Raw genomic sequence first — 23798 nt, 5'->3', positions numbered from 1 at the left:
CACACAGCTAGAAGCCCAAATATTTTTTCAGAGGTACTGTAGATGCAGATAAAAATTATTTTTAATTTGCAACCTGATGGAGGTCAGTATAGATGGACTAATAGAGAAAGTCCGACACACTGCTAGAAGGCCAAATATTTTTTCAGAGCTAGATGCAGAAAAAAATTATATTCAGTTTGCAACCTGATGGAGGTCAGTATAGATGGACTAATAGAACAAGTCCCACACACTGCTAGAAGGCCAAATATTTTTTCAGAGCTAGATGCAGAAAAAAATTATATTCAGTTTGCAACCTGATGAAGGTCAGTATAGATGGACTAACAGAGAAAGTCCCACACACTACTAGAAGGCCAAATATTTTTTCAGAGCTAGATGCATACAAAAAATTATTTTGAATTTGCAACCTGATGGAGGTCAGTATAGGTGGACTAATAGAACAAGTCCCACACACTGCTAGAAGGCCAAATATTTTTTCAGAGCTAGATGCAGAAAAAAATTATATTCAGTTTGCAACCTGATGGAGGTCTGAATAGATGGATTAATAGAACAAGACCCACACACAGCTAGAAGCCCAATATTTTTTCAGAGGTAGATGCAGAAAAAAATATATTCAGTTTGCAACCTGATGGAGGTCAGTATAGATGGACTAATACAACAAGTCCCACACACAGCTAGAAGCCCAATATTTTTTCAGAGGTTGATGCAGAAAAAAATATATTCAGTTTGCAACCTGATGGAGGTCAGTATAGATGGACTAATAGAATGATGCTATGCCCAAAAGATTTTACTTCACTAGGTGCAGTAAAAAAATTGGTATTCTATACACAGGTGGTATATCTTGCAACACAGATAGGCTACTCCACTGACTAACACACTCTGCAATAGGCCAAAAAGGATTAGCTTTGCTAGATTCAGCCAAATGCTGTGAAAAAAACTTGCACAGCACTGGCACAGACCTGCCTGGCAAAAACTGATAGGAACTGATGTAACCTAGTCCTGAAAAGGACTCCAATTACAATTAGTCTTTACTCCCACAATCTATCTATTTAAGAGCACAGACCTCCCTGATAAAAGTCGTAGGAAATGCTGTAACCTAGTCCTTAAAAGGACTGCAATCACAACTATTCCCTACTCCCAAGCTATCTGTATATTTGTGCGAAAATTGGCTTGAAATTAACAAGGTATAGCGCACACAGCAACAGCGGTGCCGTCTAACACGCAGCTGCAGCAGTGAGAAAATGGTGGCGACGGGGAAAATGGCTTGGTCTTATAGGGCAAGGACATGTGACATACACTGCCAATGACACATGCCCTTGCTTGTTTGAAAAAAAGCACTTCGCTCCGTGTGTGCGCTGCTGATAGGCTGACAGATTGCACCTCCCCACTGCAAATGTGGGAAAGAGAAAAAAAAATGGAGATCTTCATTGTTCCTGCAGAGATCCATCCCCTGCCCCTCCCCCCACCCCGCTGTACACTGAAACTGCGTATTAACATTAATTTTCATCATTACTGAGAAAAAATCCAGTTATGATTTTGGTGCACGAACAGTTATCGAACATAACCTCGAACAGCCGAATTTTTCTCAAATTGTTCGTGTTCGCCGAACGGCTCGAACACCGCCCAAAACAGCTCGAATTTGAGATTGGCGAACAGTTCGAGTAGAACAACGCTCATCTCTACTAATATGTCCATATACCGACCAGCAGAAATTGTAAAAGAAGAACTATAGAAGGATAGACTATAGTGGATCATTCCGGATTGGTGCAACATAAGGAGCCAAAAGGATTCACACCGGTATTCCATGCTATGTGCTTCTTATAAAGTGAAATCTCTCCATAGACCGCCTCTGTGAAGACCACCCCCTTATCCAGATGATAGATTTTCAGTTCCACCATATATAATGCATACTGGCCATTTTTTTTTTTTTTTCAGAATATCACCAATTTTGGGTCGTCAGCTGTACCAGAAGAAATGCTTTAAACCAGTGCTGGCGAACCTATGGCACGCGTGCCAGAGGGGGCACGCAGAGCCCTCCTGGTGGGCACGCGCGCCATTGCCGCAGCGCTACTGGATCGGGCCCGGCGGGTGAGAACTCTGAGCCCGCCGAGTGCCGACACCAGCTTCGCTACTGCAACTAGATGTGCGTTCTCTCTGGGACGCACATCTAGCTGAAGTGTATTGCAACGCACGAACTTGCCAGGCCCGTGCGTGGCAATACACGCTGCCGGTCAATCAGAGGCCAGCATGACGTTGGCCGGCCAATCAGAGGCCTGCGACTTCTGGCCAATCAGAGACCAGCATGACGTTGGCCGGCCAATCAGAGTCTAGCGGCTTGCGGCCAATCAGAGGCCAGCATGACGTCGGACGGCCAATCAGAGGCCAGCGGCTGCCGGCCAATCAGAGGCCAGCATGACGTCGGCCGGCCAATCAGAGGCCAGCGGCCACTGGCCTCTGACTGGCCGGCAGCGTGTATTGCAGCGCAAGGGCCTGGCTAGTACGTGCGCTACAATACACTTCAGCTAGATGTGCCGACTACAGGAGAGGACGCTGCGGGGGAGAAGAAGGGAGGTGAGTAGAAGTGTTTATTATGTGTTTTTTTCTTTTTTTTTAATATGCGATGCACAGTGGCGCCAGCAGGCTGGGGGGGAGAGGGAGCATGCATGCATGGACTGGGGGAGGGCCAGCATATATACATGGACTGAGGGGGGGGTCATATATGCAAGGATTGAGGGAAGGGCCAGCATATATGCCAGGATTGAGGGAAGGGCCAGCATATATACCAGAATTGAGGGGAGGGCCAGCATATATACCAGGATTGAGGGGAGGGCCAGCATATATACCAGGATTGAGGGGAGGGACAGCATATATACCAGGATTGAGCGGAGGGCCAGCATATATACCAGGATTGAGGGGAGGGCCAGCAAATATACCAGGATTGAGGGGAGGGCCAGCATATATACCAGGATTGAGGGGAGGGCCAGCATATATACAAGGATTGAGGGGAGGGCCAGCATATATACCAGGATTGAGGGGAGGGCCAGCATATATACCAAGATTGAGGGGAGGGCCAGCATATATACCAGGATTGAGGGGAGGGTCAGCATATATACCAGGATTGAGGGGAGGGCCAGCATATATAACAGGATTGAGGGGAGGGTCAGTATATATACCAGGATTGAGGGGAGGGCCAGCATATATACCAGGATTGAGGGGAGGGCCAGCATATATACCAGGATTGAGGGGAGGGCCAGCATATATACCAGGATTGAGGGGAGGGCCAGCATATATACCAGGATTGAGGGGAGGGCCAGCATATATACCAGGATTGAGGGGGGGGCAGCATATATACCAGGATTGAGGGGGGGTAGCATATATACCAGGATTGAGGGGAGGGCCAGCATATATATCAGGATTGAGGGGAGGGCCAGCATATATACCAAGATTGAAGGGAGGGCCAACAAATATACCATGATTAAGGGGAGGGCCAGCATATATACCAGGATTGAGGGGAGGGCCAGCATATATACCAGGATTGAGGGTAGGGCCAGCATATATACCAGGATTGAGGGGAGGGCCAGCATATATACCAGGATTGAGGGGAGGGCCAGCATATATAGCAGGATTGAGGGGAGGGCCAGCAAATATACCAGGATTGAGGGGAGGGCCAGCATATATACCAGGATTGAGGAGAGGGCCAGCATATATACCAGGATTGAGGGGAGGGCCAGCATACATACCATGATTGATGGGAGGGCCAGCATATATACCAGGATTGAGGGGAGGGCCAGCATATATACCTGGATTGAGGGGAGAGCCAGCATATATACCAGGATTGAAGGGAGGGCCAGCATATATACCAGGATTGAGGGGATGCCAGCATATATACCAGGATTGAAGGGAGGGCCAGCATATATACCAGGATTGAGGGGAAGGGCCAGCATATATACCTGGATTGAGGGGAGGGCCAGCATATATACCAGGATTGAAGGGAGGGCCAGCATATATACCAGGATTGAGGGGAGGCCAGCATATATACCAGGATTGAAGGGAGGGCCAGCATATATTCCAGGATTGAGGAGAGGGCCAGCATATATACCAGGATTGAGGGGAGGGCCAGCATATATACCAGGATTGAAGGGAGGGCCAGCATATATACCAGGATTGAGGGGAGGGCCAGCATATATACCAGGATTGAAGGGAGGGCCAGCATATATTCCAGGATTGAGGGGAGGGTCAGCATATATACCAGGATTGAGGGGAGGGCCAGCATATATACCAGGATTGAGGGGAGGGCCAGCATATATACCAGGATTGAGGGGAGGGCCAGCATATATACCAGGATTGAGGGAAGGGCCAGCATATATACCAGGATTGAGGGGAGGGCCAGCATATATACCAGGATTGAAGGGAGGGCCAGCATATATACCAGGATTGAGGGGAAGGGCCAGCATATATACCAGGATTGAGGGGAGGGCCAGCATATATACCAGGATTGAGGGGAGGGCCAGCATATATACCAGGATTGAAGGGAAGGCCAGCATATATACCAGGATTGAGGGGAGGGCCAGCATATATACCAGAATTGAGGGGAGGGCCAGCATATATACCAGGATTGAGGGGAGGGCCAGCATATATACCAGGATTGAAGGGAGGGCTAGCGTATATACCAGGATTGAGGGGATGTCCAGCATATATACCAGGATTGAAGGGAGGGCCAGCATATATTCCAGGATTGAGGAGAGGGCCAGCATATATACCAGGATTGAGGGGAGGGCCAGCATATATACCAGGATTGAAGGGAGGGCCAGCATATATACCAGGATTGAGGGGAGGGCCAGCATATATACCAGGATTGAAGAGAGGGCCAGCATATATTCCAGGATTGAGGAGAGGGCCAGCATATATACCAGGATTGAGGGGAGGGCCAGCATATATACCAGGATTGAAGGGAGGGCCAGCATATATACCAGGATTGAGGAGAGGGCCAGCATATATACCAGGATTGAGGGGAGGGCCAGCATACATACCATGATTGATGGGAGGGCCAGCATATATACCAGGATTGAGGGGAGGGCCAGCATATATACCTGGATTGAGGGGAGAGCAAGCATATATACCAGGATTGAAGGGAGGGCCAGCATATATACCAGGATTGAGGGGAGGCCAGCATATATACCAGGATTGAAGGGAGGGCCAGCATATATACCAGGATTGAGGGGAAGGGCCAGCATATATACCTGGATTGAGGGGAGGGCCAGCATATATACCAGGATTGAAGGGAGGGCCAGCATATATACCAGGATTGAGGGGAGGCCAGCATATATACCAGGATTGAAGGGAGGGCCAGCATATATTCCAGGATTGAGGAGAGGGCCAGCATATATACCAGGATTGAGGGGAGGGCCAGCATATATACCAGGATTGAAGGGAGGGCCAGCATATATACCAGGATTGAGGGGAGGGCCAGCATATATACCAGGACTGAAGGGAGGGCCAGCATATATTCCAGGATTGAGGGGAGGGTCAGCATATATACCAGGATTGAGGGGAGGGCCAGCATATATACCAGGATTGAGGGGAGGGCCAGCATATATACCAGGATTGAGGGGAGGGCCAGCATATATACCAGGATTGAGGGAAGGGCCAGCATATATACCAGGATTGAGGGGAGGGCCAGCATATATACCAGGATTGAAGGGAGGGCCAGCATATATACCAGGATTGAGGGGAAGGGCCAGCATATATACCAGGATTGAGGGGAGGGCCACCATATATACCAGGATTGAGGGGAGGGCCAGCATATATACCAGGATTGAAGGGAAGGCCAGCATATATACCAGGATTGAGGGGAGGGCCAGCATATATACCAGAATTGAGGGGAGGGCCAGCATATATACCAGGATTGAGGGGAGGGCCAGCATATATACCAGGATTGAAGGGAGGGCTAGCGTATATACCAGGATTGAGGGGAGGGCCAGCATATATACCAGGATTGAAGGGAGGGCCAGCATATATTCCAGGATTGAGGAGAGGGCCAGCATATATACCAGGATTGAGGGGAGGGCCAGCATATATACCAGGATTGAAGGGAGGGCCAGCATATATACCAGTATTGAGGGGAGGGCCAGCATATATACCAGGATTGAAGGGAGGGCCAGCATATATTCCAGGATTGAGGAGATGGCCAGCATATATAACAGGATTGAGGGGAGGGCCAGCATATATACCAGGACTGAGGGGAGGGCCAGCATATATACCAGGATTGAGGGGAGGGCCAGCATATATACCAGTATTGAGGGAAGGGCCAGCATATATACCAGGATTGAGGAGAGGGCCAGCATATATACCAGGATTGAGGGAAGGGCCAGCATATATACCAGAATTGAAGGGAGGGCCAGCATATATACCAGGATTGAGGGGAGGGCCAGCATATATACCAGGATTGAGGGGAGGGCCAGCATATATACCAGGATTGAGGGGAGGGCAAGCATATATACCAGGATTGAAGGGAGGGCTAGCGTATATACCAGGATTGAGCGGAGGGCCAGCATATATACCAGGATTGAAGGGAGGGCCAGCATATATACCAGGATTGAGGGGAGGGCCAGCATATATACCAGGATTGAAGGGAGGGCCAGCATATATTCCAGGATTGAGGGGAGGGCCAGCATATATACCAGGATTGAGGGGAGGGCCAGCATATATACCAGGACTGAGGGGAGGGCCAGCATATATACCAGGATTGAGGGGAGGGCCAGCATATATACCAGGATTGAGGGAAGGGCCAGCATATATTCCAGGATTGAGGGGAGGGCCAGCATATATACCAGGATTGAGGGGAGGGCCAGCATATATACCAGGACTGAGGGGAGGGCCAGCATATATACCAGGATTGAGGGGAGGGCCAGCATATATACCAGGATTGAGGGAAGGGCCAGCATATATACCAGGATTGAGGGGAGGGCCAGCATATATACCAGGATGTGGGTGAGCACATTCTTTATTTCTGCAGTCTCTTACCCCTGCTCCTCTCTGTGGCTGCTCTATGCTGCCCTCGCCTGCTCTTTGTATCAGTTGTTTGTATCAGTAAAACCTCAATCTTTAGGTTAAATTGCCGTGTTGACACTTGGTGATAAATAAGTGGGTTTTGAATTGTAGTTTGGGCACTCGGTCTCTAAAAGATTCGCCATCACTGCTTTAAACCAATCAATGTGCAAATATCAACATTTTTGAGAAAATACAATACATTTGATCAGATGTCAAAAAATATTCCATAAAAAATAAATTGTGATCAGAAATCATAAAGAAAAATTAACTCTATAATACCATTTTTACCAAAAATACATTGTAAAAAAAAAGAAGTGTAATTTTCTACAGTACAATATTTATTTCTATTTTTCTCAAAAGAATTTTCATTTTAGGCCCCCCAAAAATTGAAAATCAATGTAAAAAGTGTATTTTACTAGAATAAAAAAAATCAGGGTAATTGTTCAGTTGTATTGCCAGTTTTATAGCACGACCCGTAGCGATTTACGATCCCACAGGCCGATGAGCTACAATCTTCCTGAGAAAGGATTCATCAATGTATCAGATGCTTTCTTGCATGTTTCTACATGGAGCAATACACATATGTTCCATGTCCCTTCCTCTAAGAAACCTTCAATGAACCCTGATAGGATCTACAGAGAATAGACAAGACGTCCTTTACAGTGTTACACACTTACTCGATACTCAGTCTAATTTCATCATTCATTTTACTTTCTGCTTATAAATGCATTCATTAAAATAATGAATATCTGCATTGAGGACAGTAGAAGAACTAGTTTGTGTTTGTTCATCAAGATGCATTATCTTGGTTTCGTCTTGTAGGCAGAGTACTGGAGAGGTTGCTCCCGTCGTTCAGAGAGTTGCTCCGGTGCGGTGTTCTGTTTGTAGACTGACCGCTTTGTTGGTTTGCTATCAGGTGGTGAATCATATCGGTTATGAGATTGAGTTTATGATCCATTTGAGTTACCTACAAATGTATAAAAAAAAATTCAAACAAAGAGAATAGCATAGATACAGACCACACTCCATACACATTTCACACTACCCGTGAGCGCTGCCTGATATTGTAGCTTATCCATAACCAAATCAATGGGGCACTGAGTTGCAATACCAGACTCACCACATGGACAAGAGAGGCACAGTTTTGGGGAGAAATAAAGTAGATAGATCCCTTAATGCAATATTGGTTAGCCATTTAGACATTGTTGTTTTAATTGAAAACTAGAGTTGGTGCGATTCGTTTTGCAGCACTCGGTCCATCGGCCACGTCAGTAATCTTTGGATGCTGGACAGGAGTCTCAAGACCTGCCTTCTACCTTCCAATATTCCCTGCTTCTCTTTTGATTAGATGCATCTTTATAGTTACAGAATGATGCATATGTGACATTGCATCAGGCCGGCTAATCAGTAGAACAGCTGTGGATGCCGGCATGTAGGAGGTGGTTCTCAGGGCTCCGATGCAGCGGTCACAGATTATGGATGTGACTGATGGACTGGGTCCTGCAAATTGACTCGCACCAACCCTATTGGAAACCTTTGTCAGATTGAACTACTTAGTGAACTCAGAAAGAGCTTTCTGTCCACATCCATGAAAGTAGTAGCCAACACTTAAAGGGGTTTTCTACTACTCGGACATCTCCTTCTCCATATATATATTTTTGCCCTCAGTAAAATAATAACACCTATACTCCCCTCCAGTGTTTCAGCCGTTTCGGCATTGGCTCTCCTTGGGATCACGTGACATTGTTATGTCAAGTGATCCCTGCTGCCAATCAGCGCTGGCTTCACTCTCCTTGCCTCCAGTTATATCACATACCTGTACATCCGGAGGAAGTAAGAGCAGCAACAGCTCTCACTTTCTCTGGATGCATGCAAGTTGGCCAAAGGTGGAGAGAGTAAAGTCAGCGCTGATTGCCCTAAGGAATCATGAGACATAATGTCATGCTGTCACGCAAGGTGTGGGAAAGACTAAGTGCAACACAAAGGGAAAAGGGAAAGGGAACCCAGACTAGGGAAAGTGGGGAGTGGAGAACTCCTAGGCTGATCTAGTGTCACCCTGACTCCACTAATGTCCCTTTATTGGTTCTTCACCAATCGCCGCACGTGTACCTCGGCCTGTCTTTCCCTGGCATTAGGCTCAGGCTAGGGAACAGAAAGGATGAGCACTAGTTGATCCCCACTAAACACTAAAGACAACAAGGGGGGACAAACAAGGGAAAATCGCTTAGCTTTAGTCGACTCCAGACAAATCCGCACACGTTCTCTAGCACCAGAGAAGAAGCACTGCTCTTGCTCAAGCCTTCACAAGGGGTAATGAATATCGCCGGCACCTCCCTCTGTCTCACAACAGGTATTTATACATCCAGGCCAGAGTGTTAATTAGCCAGAGGAAGCTAGCCACTGGGTCCTAGAGATACATATTCTAAGAAGTTGTCTGTAAGGCCAAACGAAGAGATCTCCTGCAACCAACTGCAGGATGACTGTCTGTCACTTCTGACACACCCATGACACACGCAGTGGAATCTATGTTACATAGGGAAATCAGTTACCTGATCCAGAAAGAAACAGTGAGGGCTTCCCCAATGACTGGTCCAGTCTGTAGAGAAAGGAAAAAAATCACTGGTGTAATCAAAAAGTATTTTTATTGAAGAGAAATTCCACCCAAAACTTGCAAACTGCCTCTTCCAGTGCCACCTATTAGAAGTAGCAATCCTAAAACTCAATATCAACCTTTTAACAAGCCTTGCCACATGATTTAGGATAAATGGCAAACTAGAATCTCAATTTGCAGCCATGGTGTTCCGGGGTGTTGCCCCTCGGCAGTGCAAAGCATGAGATCTGATTTGGCTGTGTGAGAGACTTCAGAAGGAAAATCTTTACCCCTTAGATCCCAGTGAGGAGAGTGAAATGCCAGAGTAAGGAGGCTTATAAACCATGCAATGGCTCCCCGGGGAGCTTACGAGCCTCCTTACACTGGCATTTTTTAGACAAATCATCTTACTTTTCCTCTAAGGATTCAATTTTCTTCCTTTTTTTCTATTACTTTATCACTGTTGATGACTCCCACTGATTTGCTATAGCAATGAGATGTGCACATACAGTTATATGAAAAAGTTTGGGCACCCCTATTAATCTTAAGCTTAATGTTTTATAAAAATTGGTGTTTTTGCAACAGCTATTTCAGTTTGATATATGTAATAACTGTTGGACACAGTAATGCTTCTGCCTTGAAATGAGGTTTATTGTACTAACAGAAAATGTGCAATCTGCATTCAAACAAAATTTGACAGGTGCATAAGTATGGGCACCCTTATCATTTTCTTGTTTTAAATACTCCTACCTACTTTTTACTGACTTACTAAAGCACTTTTTTTGGTTTTGTAACCTCATTGAGCTTTGAACTTCATAGCCAGGTGTATGCAATCATGAGAAAAGCTACTTAAAGTGGCCACTTGCAAGTTGTTCTCCTGTTTGAATCTCCTCTGAAGAGTGGCATCATGGGCTCCTCAAAACAACTGTCAAATGATCTGAAAGCAAAGATTATTCAACATAGTTGTTCAGGGGAAGGATACAAAAAGCTGTCTCAGAGATTTAACCTGTCAGTTTCCACTGTGATGAACATAGTAAGGAAATGGAAGAACACAGGGACAGTTCTTGTTAAGGCCAGAAGTGGCAGGCCAAGAAAAACATCAGAAAGGCAGAGAAGAAGAATGGTGAGATCAGTCAAGGACAATCCTCAGACCACCTCCAGAGAGCTGCAGCATCAACTTGCTGCAGATGGTGTCACTGTGCAGCGGTCAACTATTCAACGCAGTTTGCACAAGGAGAAGCTGTATGGGAGAGTGATGCGAAAGAAGCCGTTTCTGCAAGCACGCCACAAACAGAGTCGGCTGAGGTATGCAAAAGCACATTTGGAGAAGCCAATTTCTTTTTGGAAGAAGGTCCTGTGGACTGATGAAACCAAGATTGAGTTGTTTGGTCATACAAAAAGGCGTTATGCATGGCGGCAAAAAAACACAGCATTCCAAGAAAAACACTTGCTACCCACAGTAAAATTTGGTGGAGGTTCCATCATGCTTTGGGGCTGTGTGGCCAATGCCGGCACCGGGAATCTTGTTAAAGTTGAGGGACGCATGGATTCCACTCAGTGTCAGCAGATTCTTGACAATAATGTTCAAGAATCAGTGATAAAGTTGAAGTTACGCAGGGGATGGATCTTTCAGCAAGACAATGATCCAAAACACCGCTCCAAATCTAATCAGGCATTCATGCAGAGGAACAATTACAATGTTCTGGAATGGCCATCCCAGTCCCCAGACCTGAATATCATTGAACATCTGTGGGATCATTTGAAGAGGGCTGTCCATGCTCGGCGACCATCAAACTTAACTGAACTGGAATTGTTTTGTAAAGAGGAATGGTCAAAAATACCTTCATCCAGGATCCAGGAACTCATTAAAAGCTACAGGAAGCGACTAGAGGCTGTTATTTTTGCAAAAGGAGGATCTACTAAATATTAATGTCACTTTTCTGGTGAGGTGCCCATACTTATGCACCTGTCAAATTTTGTTTGAATGGAGATTGCACATTTTCTGTTAGTATAATAAACCTCATTTCAAGGCAGAAACATTACTGTGTCCAACAGTTATTACATACACCAAACTGAAATAGCTGTTGCAAAAACACCAATTTTTATAAAACAATAAGCTTAAGATTAATAGGGGTGCCCAAACTTTTTCATATAACTGTATATACATATATACAGTTGAAACCATAAGTTTACATACACTATATAAAAAGACACATATGCATGTTTTTCTCAATATCTGACATGAAATAAGAATAAACCTTTCCTGTTGTAGGTCAATTAGGATTACCATAATTTTTAATATTTGCCAAATGCCAGAATAATGAGAGAGAGAATGTTTTAAGGCATTTTTATTACTTACTGCAAAGTCAAAAGTTTACATATACTAAGATTACTATGTATTTAAACAATTCTCGACTGCCCATATGATGATGCCATGTGTTTGGAAGCTTCTAATAGTTTTTTGGGCAACATCTGAGTTAATTAGAGACACACATGTGGATGTATTTTAATGCACACCTGAAACACACTGCTTCTTTGTGTAGCATCATGGGAAAGTGTAAATAAATCAGCCAAGATATCAGGAAGAGAATTGTAGACTTGCACAAGTCTGGCTCATCCTTGGGTACAATTTCAAGATATCTGAAGGTGCCTCGTTCATCTGTACAAACAATTATATGCAAGTACAAACAAGATTGGAATGTCCAGCCATCATACCACTCAGGGAGGAGACGGGTTCTGTGTCCCAGAGATGAACGTGCTTTGGTCCGAAATGTGCATATCAACCGCAGGACAAAAGCAAAAGACCTTGTGAAGAGGATGGCAGAAGCTAGTAAGATTGTCAGAGTGACAATTCAGTGAAACGAGTACTGTATCAACATGGGCTGAAAGACCACTCTGCCAGGAAGAAGCCATTACTCCAAAAGAAAGATAAAAAAGCCAGATTAATGTTTGCAAATGCACACAGGAGCAAAGACCTTAATTTTTGGAGACATGTCCTGTGGTCTTATAAAACTAGAATTGAACTTTTTGTGCATAATGACCATAGTTAAGTTTGGAGGAAAAAGGGAGAAGATTAGAAGCCTAAGAACACCATCCCAACTGTGAAACAAGGGGGTGGCAGCATCATGTTGTGAGGTTGCTTTGCTGCAAGAGGGACTTGGTGCACATCACAAAATAGATGGCTTCATGAGAAAAGAAGATTATGTGGCAATACTGAAGCAACATCTCAAGACATCAGCCAGGAAGTTAAAGCTTGAGCAGAAATGGGTCCTCCAAATGGACAATGACCCGAAGCAAACTGCCAAAATGGTAACAAAGTGGCTTAACACGTTCGTGACCAAACCAATTTTTTTAAATCTGACCAGTGTCACTTTATGTAGTAATAACTCTGGAATGCTTCAACATATCCCATAGCTTTTGAGACTGTTTTTTGTGACACATGATACTTTATAATAATCATAAATTTAGGCTGATATGGTTTGCGTTTATTTATAAAAATATCAGAAACTTGGCAAAAAAGTTTTAAAAATTGCACTTTTCAAACTTTGAATGATTATGCCTTTGATCCCAATAGTCATACCACACAAAAACAGTAATAAATAACATTTCCCTCATGTCTGCTTTACATCAGCACCATTTGTAAAATGTTGTTTATTTTGTTAGCATTTTAGAAGATTTAAAACTGTAGTAGTTATTTTTCATTTTTTTCAAGGAAATTTACAAAACTTATTTTTATAGGGACCTGTTCAGTTTTGAAGTGACTTTGAGGCTACGTGCCCACTATGCATTTTTCAAGCGTTTTTGCTGCGGAATTTTCAAAGCGAAAACGCTTAAATGCTTGGTAATGCGTGCCCCATGGTCCTCAATGATAACCCGCATGTGCTGTGTGTTGGTATATGCAACAGTTGTGGACTTCTTTGTTTGTGTGAAGGAGGACTTTATGCTCATCTGACAGTAGATGGCGACGTTGTGTAAAGTTTCCTTGTTTACTGTATTGTAAAAGAAAAAAAGTCTCTCTTGTATTTTCTATTTTGTTCTTACTTCCTGGTGCAGTACTGTGTGACTGTGCGTTTTTTCCTTTACCTCATGTTCTGAGAAGTAAAAGCTTGTTATCCCATGTAATCTGCTCTGTGAAGTTTTATACTGCAACTGTGGGTATCCAGAAGCTGTGCAACACTGTGCACATGCTGCGGAAATTTATGCTGCGGATTAGCATTGCGGAAAAATCTGAAGCATATCCATTAATTTTGCGGAAACGCAGCGTAATTGCCGCCATTGACTTGCGTTGAATTGCATAATATCTTAATGACTACATGTACACATGTGGATATTAAGTGATTCAATGTGTGGATGGTACCCGGGTCTGGAGAAGAGGAGACTCTCCTCCAGACCCGGGTACCATAGTACCTGTAGTTAAAAAAGAATAAAATAAAAAACAACATTATACTCACCTTCTGATGGCCCCCAGTGTCCTGTATGGTGCGTCCGGTGTCTTCGGCGGCTCGTGGTGGTGTAAAAGGACCTTCCATGACGTCATGTAGTCATGTGACATTATCCATTGTCTGTCTTTCCAAAAGTGACAAAAGGAAGTGCAGCCATATCGGTTGTGACCTTTGAATTAATTTCTCAGAAACAGACAGTGAACAGTCATTTTGTCAGGATGTTATATCAATGACTAAGTCATTAGTTTCCAAGAAGCTGCTTTAAAATTGACAAACTACTTCTTCCTATTTTTGCAGCGCTGCAATATTGCCATCTTATTAGAGAAGAGCAGTTAAAGAGAATGTGTTATCAAAAAATAACCAATTGTTTAAATTACGTTTTTACATAAAATTTATTTTTTTCTTTTTACTTTTTTTTACTATAGTAACCATCTAAACTAAAAAAACACACCCACAGATCTTGCAATTATCACCCCGGCCAAAATTAGTTTCATATTTCCTGTTGTATACAGAAGATTTTTCAGCAATTTTATTATCATTTTTCTTTTTTCCTCTCCTTCTTTCTCCCTTTTCGTGTGACATAGCTGTATGAGGGCTGGGGGAGTTTTTTTAGAGGAGAGCTGTAGTTTTGAATGACACCATTCATTTTACCCTACAATATACTGGAAAACTGGAACAAAAATTCCAAGTGAAGTTAAATGGGATTGCGTTTTTCATTGTTTTTGCTGCCGTATTTGGGTTTTGTTTCTAAGGTTTCATTGTGCAGTGAAAATGACCTGTGAACATGATTCTTCACGTCGAGCAAACTTGAAAAAACAGATATCAAACTTGTATAGTTTTATTTTGATGGTGAAAATATTTCAGCGATTCGGTCGATAGAGCTTTATGAGGGCTTGTTATTTGCTGAGGTTTTCATTAATAACATTTTTTGGGATCTATACGATGTTTCAATCCCACTTTTTCATGTACCAACATGGCAGCCATGGGGGCGGTCAGCAGGCTCATGGTTGCCACTGAAATCCATAAGCAGCACTTTCACTTAGTGAAGGGGAGTGGAAGGCAACATCCCATGGGCATCCAAAATGGTGAACCTCTGGGACATCGCACCTTAACTACCACGGTCTGGGATTTACTGCAGCATCTAAGTGTTTAACAGCAGCAACCAGAGCTGCTCTAATAGCGGCTTTTACAGACAAATACCGGCAGTATAACACAGCTGGAATCTGCAGGTATATTGCGGGTTGAGTTGCAGAGTCCACTCCACACACTTGCACCCAACATGCACTATACATGTAGGGCAGATAGGGGTTAAACAACAGATGACACGTTCCTTTTAAGCACTTAAGAATTTATTTATTTTTTACTTTGCAGATAGTATACTGACATATGCTTTGTACTTAAAGGGAATCTCTGCATTAGTTAATGTCTTTTTGTTAGAAGGGCCCCAATATGCTGACTAAAGTATGATCTGTTGCTGGCAATCTCAGCGATAAGCAATTTGTTGAAAAATCTGGCAACAAGCATTTAATTCTCCTGCACTGCCACCAAAAGAAACAGGAGGTACTGCACAGTTTCCATTGAAATCAATAAGCTGAGTATGTAATGAATGAAGTACTGGGACCTTTAAAGTGGGACTTACTCCATGTAACTGCTCTCTAGTCTGCATAAAATGGGTTCAGGTTTACAACGGAGAATCCCCACTATTAACCTGTATAGTGCCCCAAGTATGTGCAAGTGGTTTCTAAACCAGACAACCTCATTAAGTCTCATAACACCTTCGTCAATAAACAGGTATTCTCAAATTACTAAGTTGCTTTAATTAGTTAAACAGCATGAACATACGCAAGTTTGCCACTGACTAGCTTTTTCTATCTGCTGTCATTCTCCTTCAATGAGAGCTTTTATCTTACATAGTGTAAAGCTCATTTCCATGGAGTTCAGCCACTAGTAGACCTTGGTAGAGAGTGTGCAGTAGTCACATTCCAGGAGAAAAGTTAACTCCTAACATAGCGTTATCTCTGTCCAGCCCATTCATTTCTATACGCCAGTTAGCTGCTCCCTGCCTTCTCCCTTTTGGCTCTTGTGCTGAGCTTTATAGTTCTAATAATACTACAGCTCTGCTGCTCATCAGAGCTATCACTCAGGGAGAAGAGCCCGTCCTGCCAGAAATCAGGAAGTAGGGAGACTGCACAGCTCTGAGCTGCTCAAGAGATCACTTATGAAAATTCCTTTTAGGCATCAAACATTTCCTTTGTTCAAATGGAAAGAATATAGATCTACATATTTTAGATTGTGTATGAACTACATGTCTGAAGTAAAAATAAATGATTCTAAATAAAAAAAAAAAAAAAAAAATATATATATATATATATATATATATACAGTACAGGCCAAAAGTTTGGATACACCTTCTCATTTAAAGATTTTTCTGTATTTTCATGACTATGAAAATTGTACATTCACACTGAAGGCATCAAAACTATGAATTAACACATGTGGAATTATATACTTAACAAAAAAGTGTGAAACAACTGAAAATATGTCTTATATTCCAGGTTCTTCAAAGTAGCCACCTTTTGCTTTGATAACTGCTTTGCACGGTCTTGGCATTATCTTGATGAGCGTCAAGAGGTAGTCACCGGAAATGGTCTTCCAACAATCTTGAAGGAGTTCCCAGAGATGCTTAGCACTTGTTGGCCCTTTTGCCTTCACTCTGCGGTCCAGCTCACCCCAAACCATCTCAATTGGGTTCAGGTCTGGTGACTGTGGAGGCCAGGTCATCTGGCGTAGCACCCCATCACTCTCCTTCTTGGTCAAATAGCCCTTACACATCCTGGAGGCGTGTTTGGGGTCATTGTCCTGTTGAAAAATAAATGATGGTCCAACTGAACGCAAACCAGATGGAATAGCATGCCGCTGCAAGATGCTGTGGTAGCCATGCTGGTTCAGTATGCCTTCAATTTTGAATAAATCCCTAACAGTGTCACCAGCAAAGCACCCCCACACCATCACACCTCCTCCTCCATGCTTCACGGTGGGAACCAGGCATGTAGAGTCCATCCGTTCACCTTTTCTGCGTCGCACAAAGACACGGTGGTTGGAACCAAAGATCTCAAATATGGACTCATCAGACCAAAGCACAGATTTACACTGGTCTAATGTCCATTCCTTGTGTTCTTTAGCCCAAACAAGTCTCTTCTGCTTGTTGACTGTCCTTAGCAGTAGTTTCCTAGCAGCTATTTTACCATGAAGACCTGCTGCACAAAGTCTCCTCTTAACAGTTGTTGTAGAGATGTGTCTGCTGCTAGAACTCTGTGTGGCATTGACCTGGTCTCTAATCTGAGCTGCTGTTAACCTGCGATTTCTGAGGCTGGTGACTCGGATAAACTTATCCTCAGAAGCAGAGGTGACTCTTGGTCTTCCTTTCCTGGGGCGGTGTAGCATGAACATGAAAAATGGCTATTTTATATTTCAAATCCATATTGAAATATAAACCAGACATCTCAGCATTTGTAGGTGTCTTACCTCAGTAGACTCTAGGGGTCATTAGTCCAGACATACTAAAGCATTAGGTTAAGTTTGCGAAGTCTGAGGTTTAATCTTTATTACTGAAGGGAATTAGCCTTTTGTATACTCTGTGTTTGTCATCCGATGTAGAACCAGAGACAGACGATTGCACAAAATTGTAAATAAAACTACAGACATATGATTTAAGATGGAGAAGCTTATTGTAGTACTAAAAATATAAGTGGCTTTCTGAAACCCATTATGATGTATCCCACCTTTAATTAATATTCTAATTATATATTCTGTGTTAAGGTATACTTTATCTGTGAATGTATCTCACTGATACATAGCTTCTTAACACAATATACTCTCTGGGAAGAAAACCTTGTTCTGGTTTATAACCCAGTGTAGGATTTACTCTTATCTTACTCTTATTATGTAAACATTATGACAGAAGTAGAATGGTCCGTGAACAGGTCTTGTCCAGTATTGCTCATCTGTGATAGCTGGCCACTGTCACAAGATTGGAATGTTGGACAACAACCTATGAACTTTCATGCTTACATAATATTAAGTTGGGTAAGCGTTTTTCTAAAGTATAAAGCTGTTGAAGAATTCAGTTATGGCAGAAGCATTGTCGACCTTTGAAGAGGACGCTCTTCAAAGTGTAGGACCTAGGACGCATTCTCTGTCCATCGCTGAGTGCTTCTCCAGCTGAAGTTTCCGGACAGATGATGTATATGGTACTAGGGAAATCTTTTTCTTCTTCTATTCAATAGTAAGTATGTAACCTTTATAAGTATTTAATATTAGTAACCTTTAATCTACAAAAGTGTACGCAATATCATAATATCATACTATTCCTTTGATTCTGTATTTTATCTTTCAAATTATCTATTATAAATAAAATTGCGTTATATTGCAAGTGGTTGCCTTCTTTAAAGCCGTATCCAAACCTTATTGCTAAAAACTTGGCAATACATAATTTGGCGTAGTCAGCAGGATACGCAGAAGGCACAGAAGTTCTTTTTATTGGAAAGTAGAAGGGACTCTGTGTGATAGTGTGATATTGCGTAAAACATGCCTCTCTTTAAGAAAAAAGAGATTGTAAGTGTTTCTGTAGAAATTCCAGGGTGGGAGCAGGCTCCTTACCATATTTTGGCCAAAGAGTGGTCGCAATGTGTTGGATTAAGTGAATCATGGGACAAATGTTTGAATGATGCTGAACCTGATGATGTCATTGAATGCTTGCAAAAAGTGAGAGTGGAAAAAAAGCAGGAATTGGGTGCTGTGAGCAGGAGAGGATGGATTTTGTTACATGCATGTAGAAAACAGCTTGAGGAAAGAATATGTATATTAACAAAAGTTCAGGAATTGGAAAGACAGTTGTGTGAGGCCCAGAATGCATTGGTTATAGCACAGTGTCAGAATAAGTTATTAATGGACAGATGTGATGGATATCAGCATTTAGCAAAAAAGGCAGCGGTATGTGTAGCGCAGTATAAATACAGAAGGAGACGAGGGAAGGTTAATAAAAAGAAAGTTGCTTTGGCCATAGCCAAATCAGGAATAGAGTGTAGCCCTGATCAATGGGATGGTGTCCACAGGGATAAAATAGATGGGATTGGTACTGACGAGATGTGGAAGTTGTATCAAAATAGAGGACTTAATAAAAAGTCAGAGGTTTCACATAATAGAAAGGTTACAGTAAAAGATTCTGAATCCCCACAGCAGGGGGCGGGTGGGACACGGGGAGAGAAAGGGCCCACTTCCTCCTCGTCGCCAGCAAAGCCCACAGCACTGGGGTTTGAGGATCTTTATGCTGAAGTTAAATCCTTGATACAGGAATTCAAAGCCCAACAGAAGGGGGCATCATTTTCTTCTAATATGATGTCTTCATCTGAAATGGGGGATCGATGGAGGGAGACAGATAAAAGTGATTGACATGCTGGCCACGCCCCACAAATATTGGTAGATACAGGGGCGGAGGCCAATTTGATTAATGGAACTCCAAAACAATTCAGTGAGTGCAAGATTATAACTACAGAATTAGGAGGAAAGCAAATTGAGGCAATTCAGGACAGAGCAAAACCAGGAGTTAGTGGAATCTCCACATTGTATGAGAAGGTAAGCAAAGTCGCTATGGGACTTCAGCAGCAGGAGATGCCCTTTGAACAATTGATTCCTGAGCAGAGGAAACAAGCGTGGTTTACAGAAGGGTCAGCTAGGTACCAAGGTAACAACCGTGTGTGGAACGCAGTGGGCTATCAGACTACAAGTATACATAACAAAGAAGTATGGGGAAAAGAGTTGTGGCAAGATATCTGGGCAATTGTACAAATAATTAAAGTGACTGTGTTTCATGTTGATGCTATTTGTGCTTCAGATCCCGTGGAAAGATTCTTCAACTCAGTAGCAGACGAACAGTCCAAAATATCAGTCACTGAATGCAGTAAAGACTGACACCACTGAGGAGCTGCTCGGACTGACACCACTGAGGAGCTGCTCGGACTGACTCAATGGGCACAGACCAGAGGGTGCCCATCAGGTTAGATGTAATCAAGGAAACAATTATGAAATGTCCAGTATGCCAACATTCACAACAAAGACCTGTCCCCCATGTTGTTAGGGGTCAAATAGCCCGAGGTAAACTACCTGGACAAATTTGGCAGGTAGATTTCATCGGCCCCCTTCCACAAGATGGAGGGTGTGTATATGTATGCACGGCTGTGGATACATACTCAGTGTATATGATGGCTTGTCCGTGTAAAACGGCCAATGCTAACAGTACCATTAAAACCATGGAAACCATAATATTATATTACGGTATTCCATTGCAAATTCAGAGTGACAATGGTAGTCACTTCAAGAACAGGAAACACCGTTAATAAGAATGATTACCCCCAATTTACAGATCATGCCTTTAAAAGCTACTACCACAGGACAGACAGTTCTCTATTGGGAACTAGAGCCAGGGGCTCTGGGATCTTATAGAGCCACCCCACAGGCAGCAGGACTAGATTTACACTCTCATGAGGAAATTAGATTAGAAATAGGGGTGGTAAAGGCAATCACAACTGCTATAGGATTACAAATGCCTCCTGAGCATTTTGGTCTTATAGCTCCAAGATCAGGTTTGGCCCTGAGAGGAATTCAAGTGATGGCTGGAGTGATAGATCAGGATTATCAAGGTGAAATCAAGGTACTCCTGTTGAATAGTGGGGATAGTGACTTGTTGATCCAAAAAGGAGACAGGATAGCTCAATTATTAATTTTACACCCTTACACCCGTACAGATGGTAAAACTCTTTGAACAGCTCGGCTTCAAAAGCAGGGCCTTGATCCGTCAGCATCTTATCTGGGTATCCATGGGGCCTGCAGAAGTATGCTTGAAACGTCCTTGCTGCAGTTTCTGCCATCAGATCCTTGATGGGGGCTACCACCAGGAACCGGGAGTAGTGATCCACCATGGTCAGGGCATAGGAGTATCCTGACCTGCTGGGTGACAGCTTGACATGATCCAGGGCAAAGATCTCCAGGGGCTGGGTGGTCTTGATGGACTGCAAGGGTGCTTTCTGGCTGCTGTAGTCTTTTCTTCTGAGGCTACAGGGTCCACAATCCCGGCACCATCTCTCTATGGAGCTCCGCATACCAACCCAATAAAACCGACTCTTCAGGAGGGTTTCCAGTTTCTTCCAGCCAAAGTGCCCTGCTCGATCGTGGTAGGCCTCCAACACCATCTGGATGTCTGTCCTGGGCACTACGATCTGCCATACCATCTCATGGGTCCTAAGGTTGACATACCTCCGGCACAGCTTCTCTCTATAGATGAACAGCCGGCTTCTCTCATTCCACAGTTGCTTGGCTTGTGGAGGAGCGTCCTTCTCCAGGGAGTAACCTTCCTGGGTTATCAGTTCTTTGATACGGCTGACAACCGGGTCGGTGTCCTGGGTCTCCTTCACAACTGCTATAGGATTACAAATGCCTCCTGAGCATTTTGGTCTTATAGCTCCAAGATCAGGTTTGGCCCTGAGAGGAATTCAAGTGATGGGAGGAGTGATAGATCAGGATTATCAAGGTGAAATCAAGGTACTCCTGTTGAATAGTGGGGATAGTGACTTGTTGATCCAAAAAGGAGACAGGATAGCTCAATTATTAATTTTGTCTATTCAGAAAATGAAAATAATCAAGGGAACAGCTCCTACAATAATAACAGTTGGAGGAGACAGAGGTTTTGGCTCCACTCATTTTCTGAATGATGGTGCAAAAATCTTGGTGAAGCAACCTGGAGATTAAGGTCCTCCAGAACCTGCAGAGGTGATCGCCCTAGGGGCAGACAATGTGTTAAAAGTGAAGAAGCCAGGACAAGAGAAGTGGGAACATGTTCCTGCAGACAGGTGTTATCTCAGAGACTAATGTATATATATTTCCATTTTAGACTCAAAATTGGAGATGGTGGATGATCGGTGTTACAGGCACGGTCCTTTTGGTCTCTGTCACTACCCAACCGTTATACAGAAGGGAAAGAGAAACGCCGGAGAAGGAGAATGAGGTTTTATGGAAAATTAAGCAGAATTTATGGAGTTACTTGGCGCAACTGACAAACATGAGCCATTTTTGTATGGCAAAGACTGCTACAGCTACAAATGTGTTGGAAACTTGTATGGTAGCTATACCAACCCCCTTACGACTGTGGACCAAATTGATAGGGGGATTTATCCAAGTTGAGAAGGTAGAAGAAGGAGATGTGCTTCAGAATTATACATACAACCCGTATTACGCTTGTATAAACTGTACTGGAGAAGATTTTATTACTGAAGATATGATCACTATAAAGACTCAAAAGATTGCATCTGCTGAGCTATGTTATCAAATGACTTGCGACCAAAATAAAATAGGTAAATGCCAGCAAATGAAAATAGAAAGAAAAACAGGGAATAATGAGATTGATATTATTTGTAGTTCCCGTACAGGTAAAGATTGTAAGAAAATAATGTCGGGGAAAATATGAAGTGTAATAATACAGTAACTTCCCCCTCGTACATACAACATGCAAAATTGCCCAAGGGGTGGATGTTTTCTTGTGGGAATATAACTTTCCCATCTCGTAAAATTAAGCCTTCAAAAAGGGGATTTTTTTCGCTTATCAGAAAATTGTAATTATAACGTAAACTTACTAATTGAATCAGAAATTCTAGGAATATATTTGACAATGGTAGGATCCCCTGTCATAGCGGTATATGCTGCCCATACTGTAGGTAGATTATCTTTTCTTGTGGCTAGATCAATAAATATTACTAGTAGAGCTTTAGAGAATATATTATTGGATATACAAAGTTACCAAAAAGCAATTTTACAAAATAGGGCAACCATAGATTATTTGTTGTTAATTCATAATCATGGATGTCAAGAGTTTGGTGGGATGTGTTGTTTTAATCTGTCTGATCACAGCCAAGATTTGCAGTCTCAAATAGATCAGTTACAGGATGATGTTAATCACATCACACGAAGTGATGGTAAATGGTGGGACTGGTTATTTTCCTAGCTGCCTGATTTTGGGTACTTACGCTATATTTTAGGAGTAATTTTTGCAATAATTTGTGCATGTATTGCTTTATGTTGCTGTATACAATGTATTCCTTCTTTGTTATCTCTATGTCGCTCATCTGTTGAAGTTATTCCTTTGGGATATGACGTTGGATATAAATAATATATGGTTTCCGATAACTGAGGGTGGATTGTAGTATGAACATGAAAAATGGCTATTTTATATTTCAAATCCATATTGAAATATAAACCAGACATCTCAGCATTTGTAGGTGTCTTACCTCAGTAGAGTAGGGGTCATTAGTCCAGACATACTAAAGCATTAGGTTAAGTTTGAGGTTTAATCTTTATTACTGAAGGGAATTAGCTCTTTGTATACGCTGTGTTTGCTAGAACCAGAGACAGACGATTGCACAAAATTGTAAATAAAACTACAGACATATGGCTTAAGATGGAGAAGCTTATTGTAGTACCAAAAATATAAGTGGCTATCTGAAACCCATTATGATGTATCCAACCTTTAATCAATATTCTAATTATATATTCTGTGTTAAGGTATACTTTATCTGTGAATGTATCTCACTGATACATAGCTTCTTAGCACAATATACTGTCTGGAAAGAAAACCTTGTTCTGATTTATAACCCGCTGTAGGATTTACTCTT

General features: G+C 42.8%; 2 long non-coding RNA genes across 2 annotated transcripts in view; one reads left to right on the top strand and one right to left on the bottom strand.

Annotated features, from left to right (window-relative positions):
- Positions 1-7427: 7427 nt before the first annotated feature.
- LOC141201395 (uncharacterized) overlaps positions 7428-23798 on the bottom strand; it is a 28549-nt gene continuing 12178 nt past the window's right edge. Inside the window, exons 2-3 of the long non-coding RNA XR_012272938.1 lie at positions 9597-9643; positions 7428-8014 (exon numbers count right to left, since the gene is read on the bottom strand). This is a non-coding gene — a long non-coding RNA (uncharacterized lncRNA). The remainder of the gene's footprint in view (positions 8015-9596; positions 9644-23798) is intronic.
- Positions 18239-22563, top strand: LOC141201394 (uncharacterized). The gene is made up of 3 exons (XR_012272937.1): positions 18239-18364; positions 19973-20134; positions 22025-22563. It is a non-coding gene; the product is annotated as an uncharacterized lncRNA (long non-coding RNA).

Source organism: Phyllobates terribilis, unplaced genomic scaffold (assembly GCF_046119375.1).
Source record: "Phyllobates terribilis strain yellow unplaced genomic scaffold, ASM4611937v1 Scaffold_114__1_contigs__length_5359813, whole genome shotgun sequence".
Taxonomy (NCBI): Eukaryota; Metazoa; Chordata; class Amphibia; order Anura; family Dendrobatidae; genus Phyllobates; species Phyllobates terribilis.
This window is presented reverse-complemented; position numbering and strand designations above follow the sequence as displayed.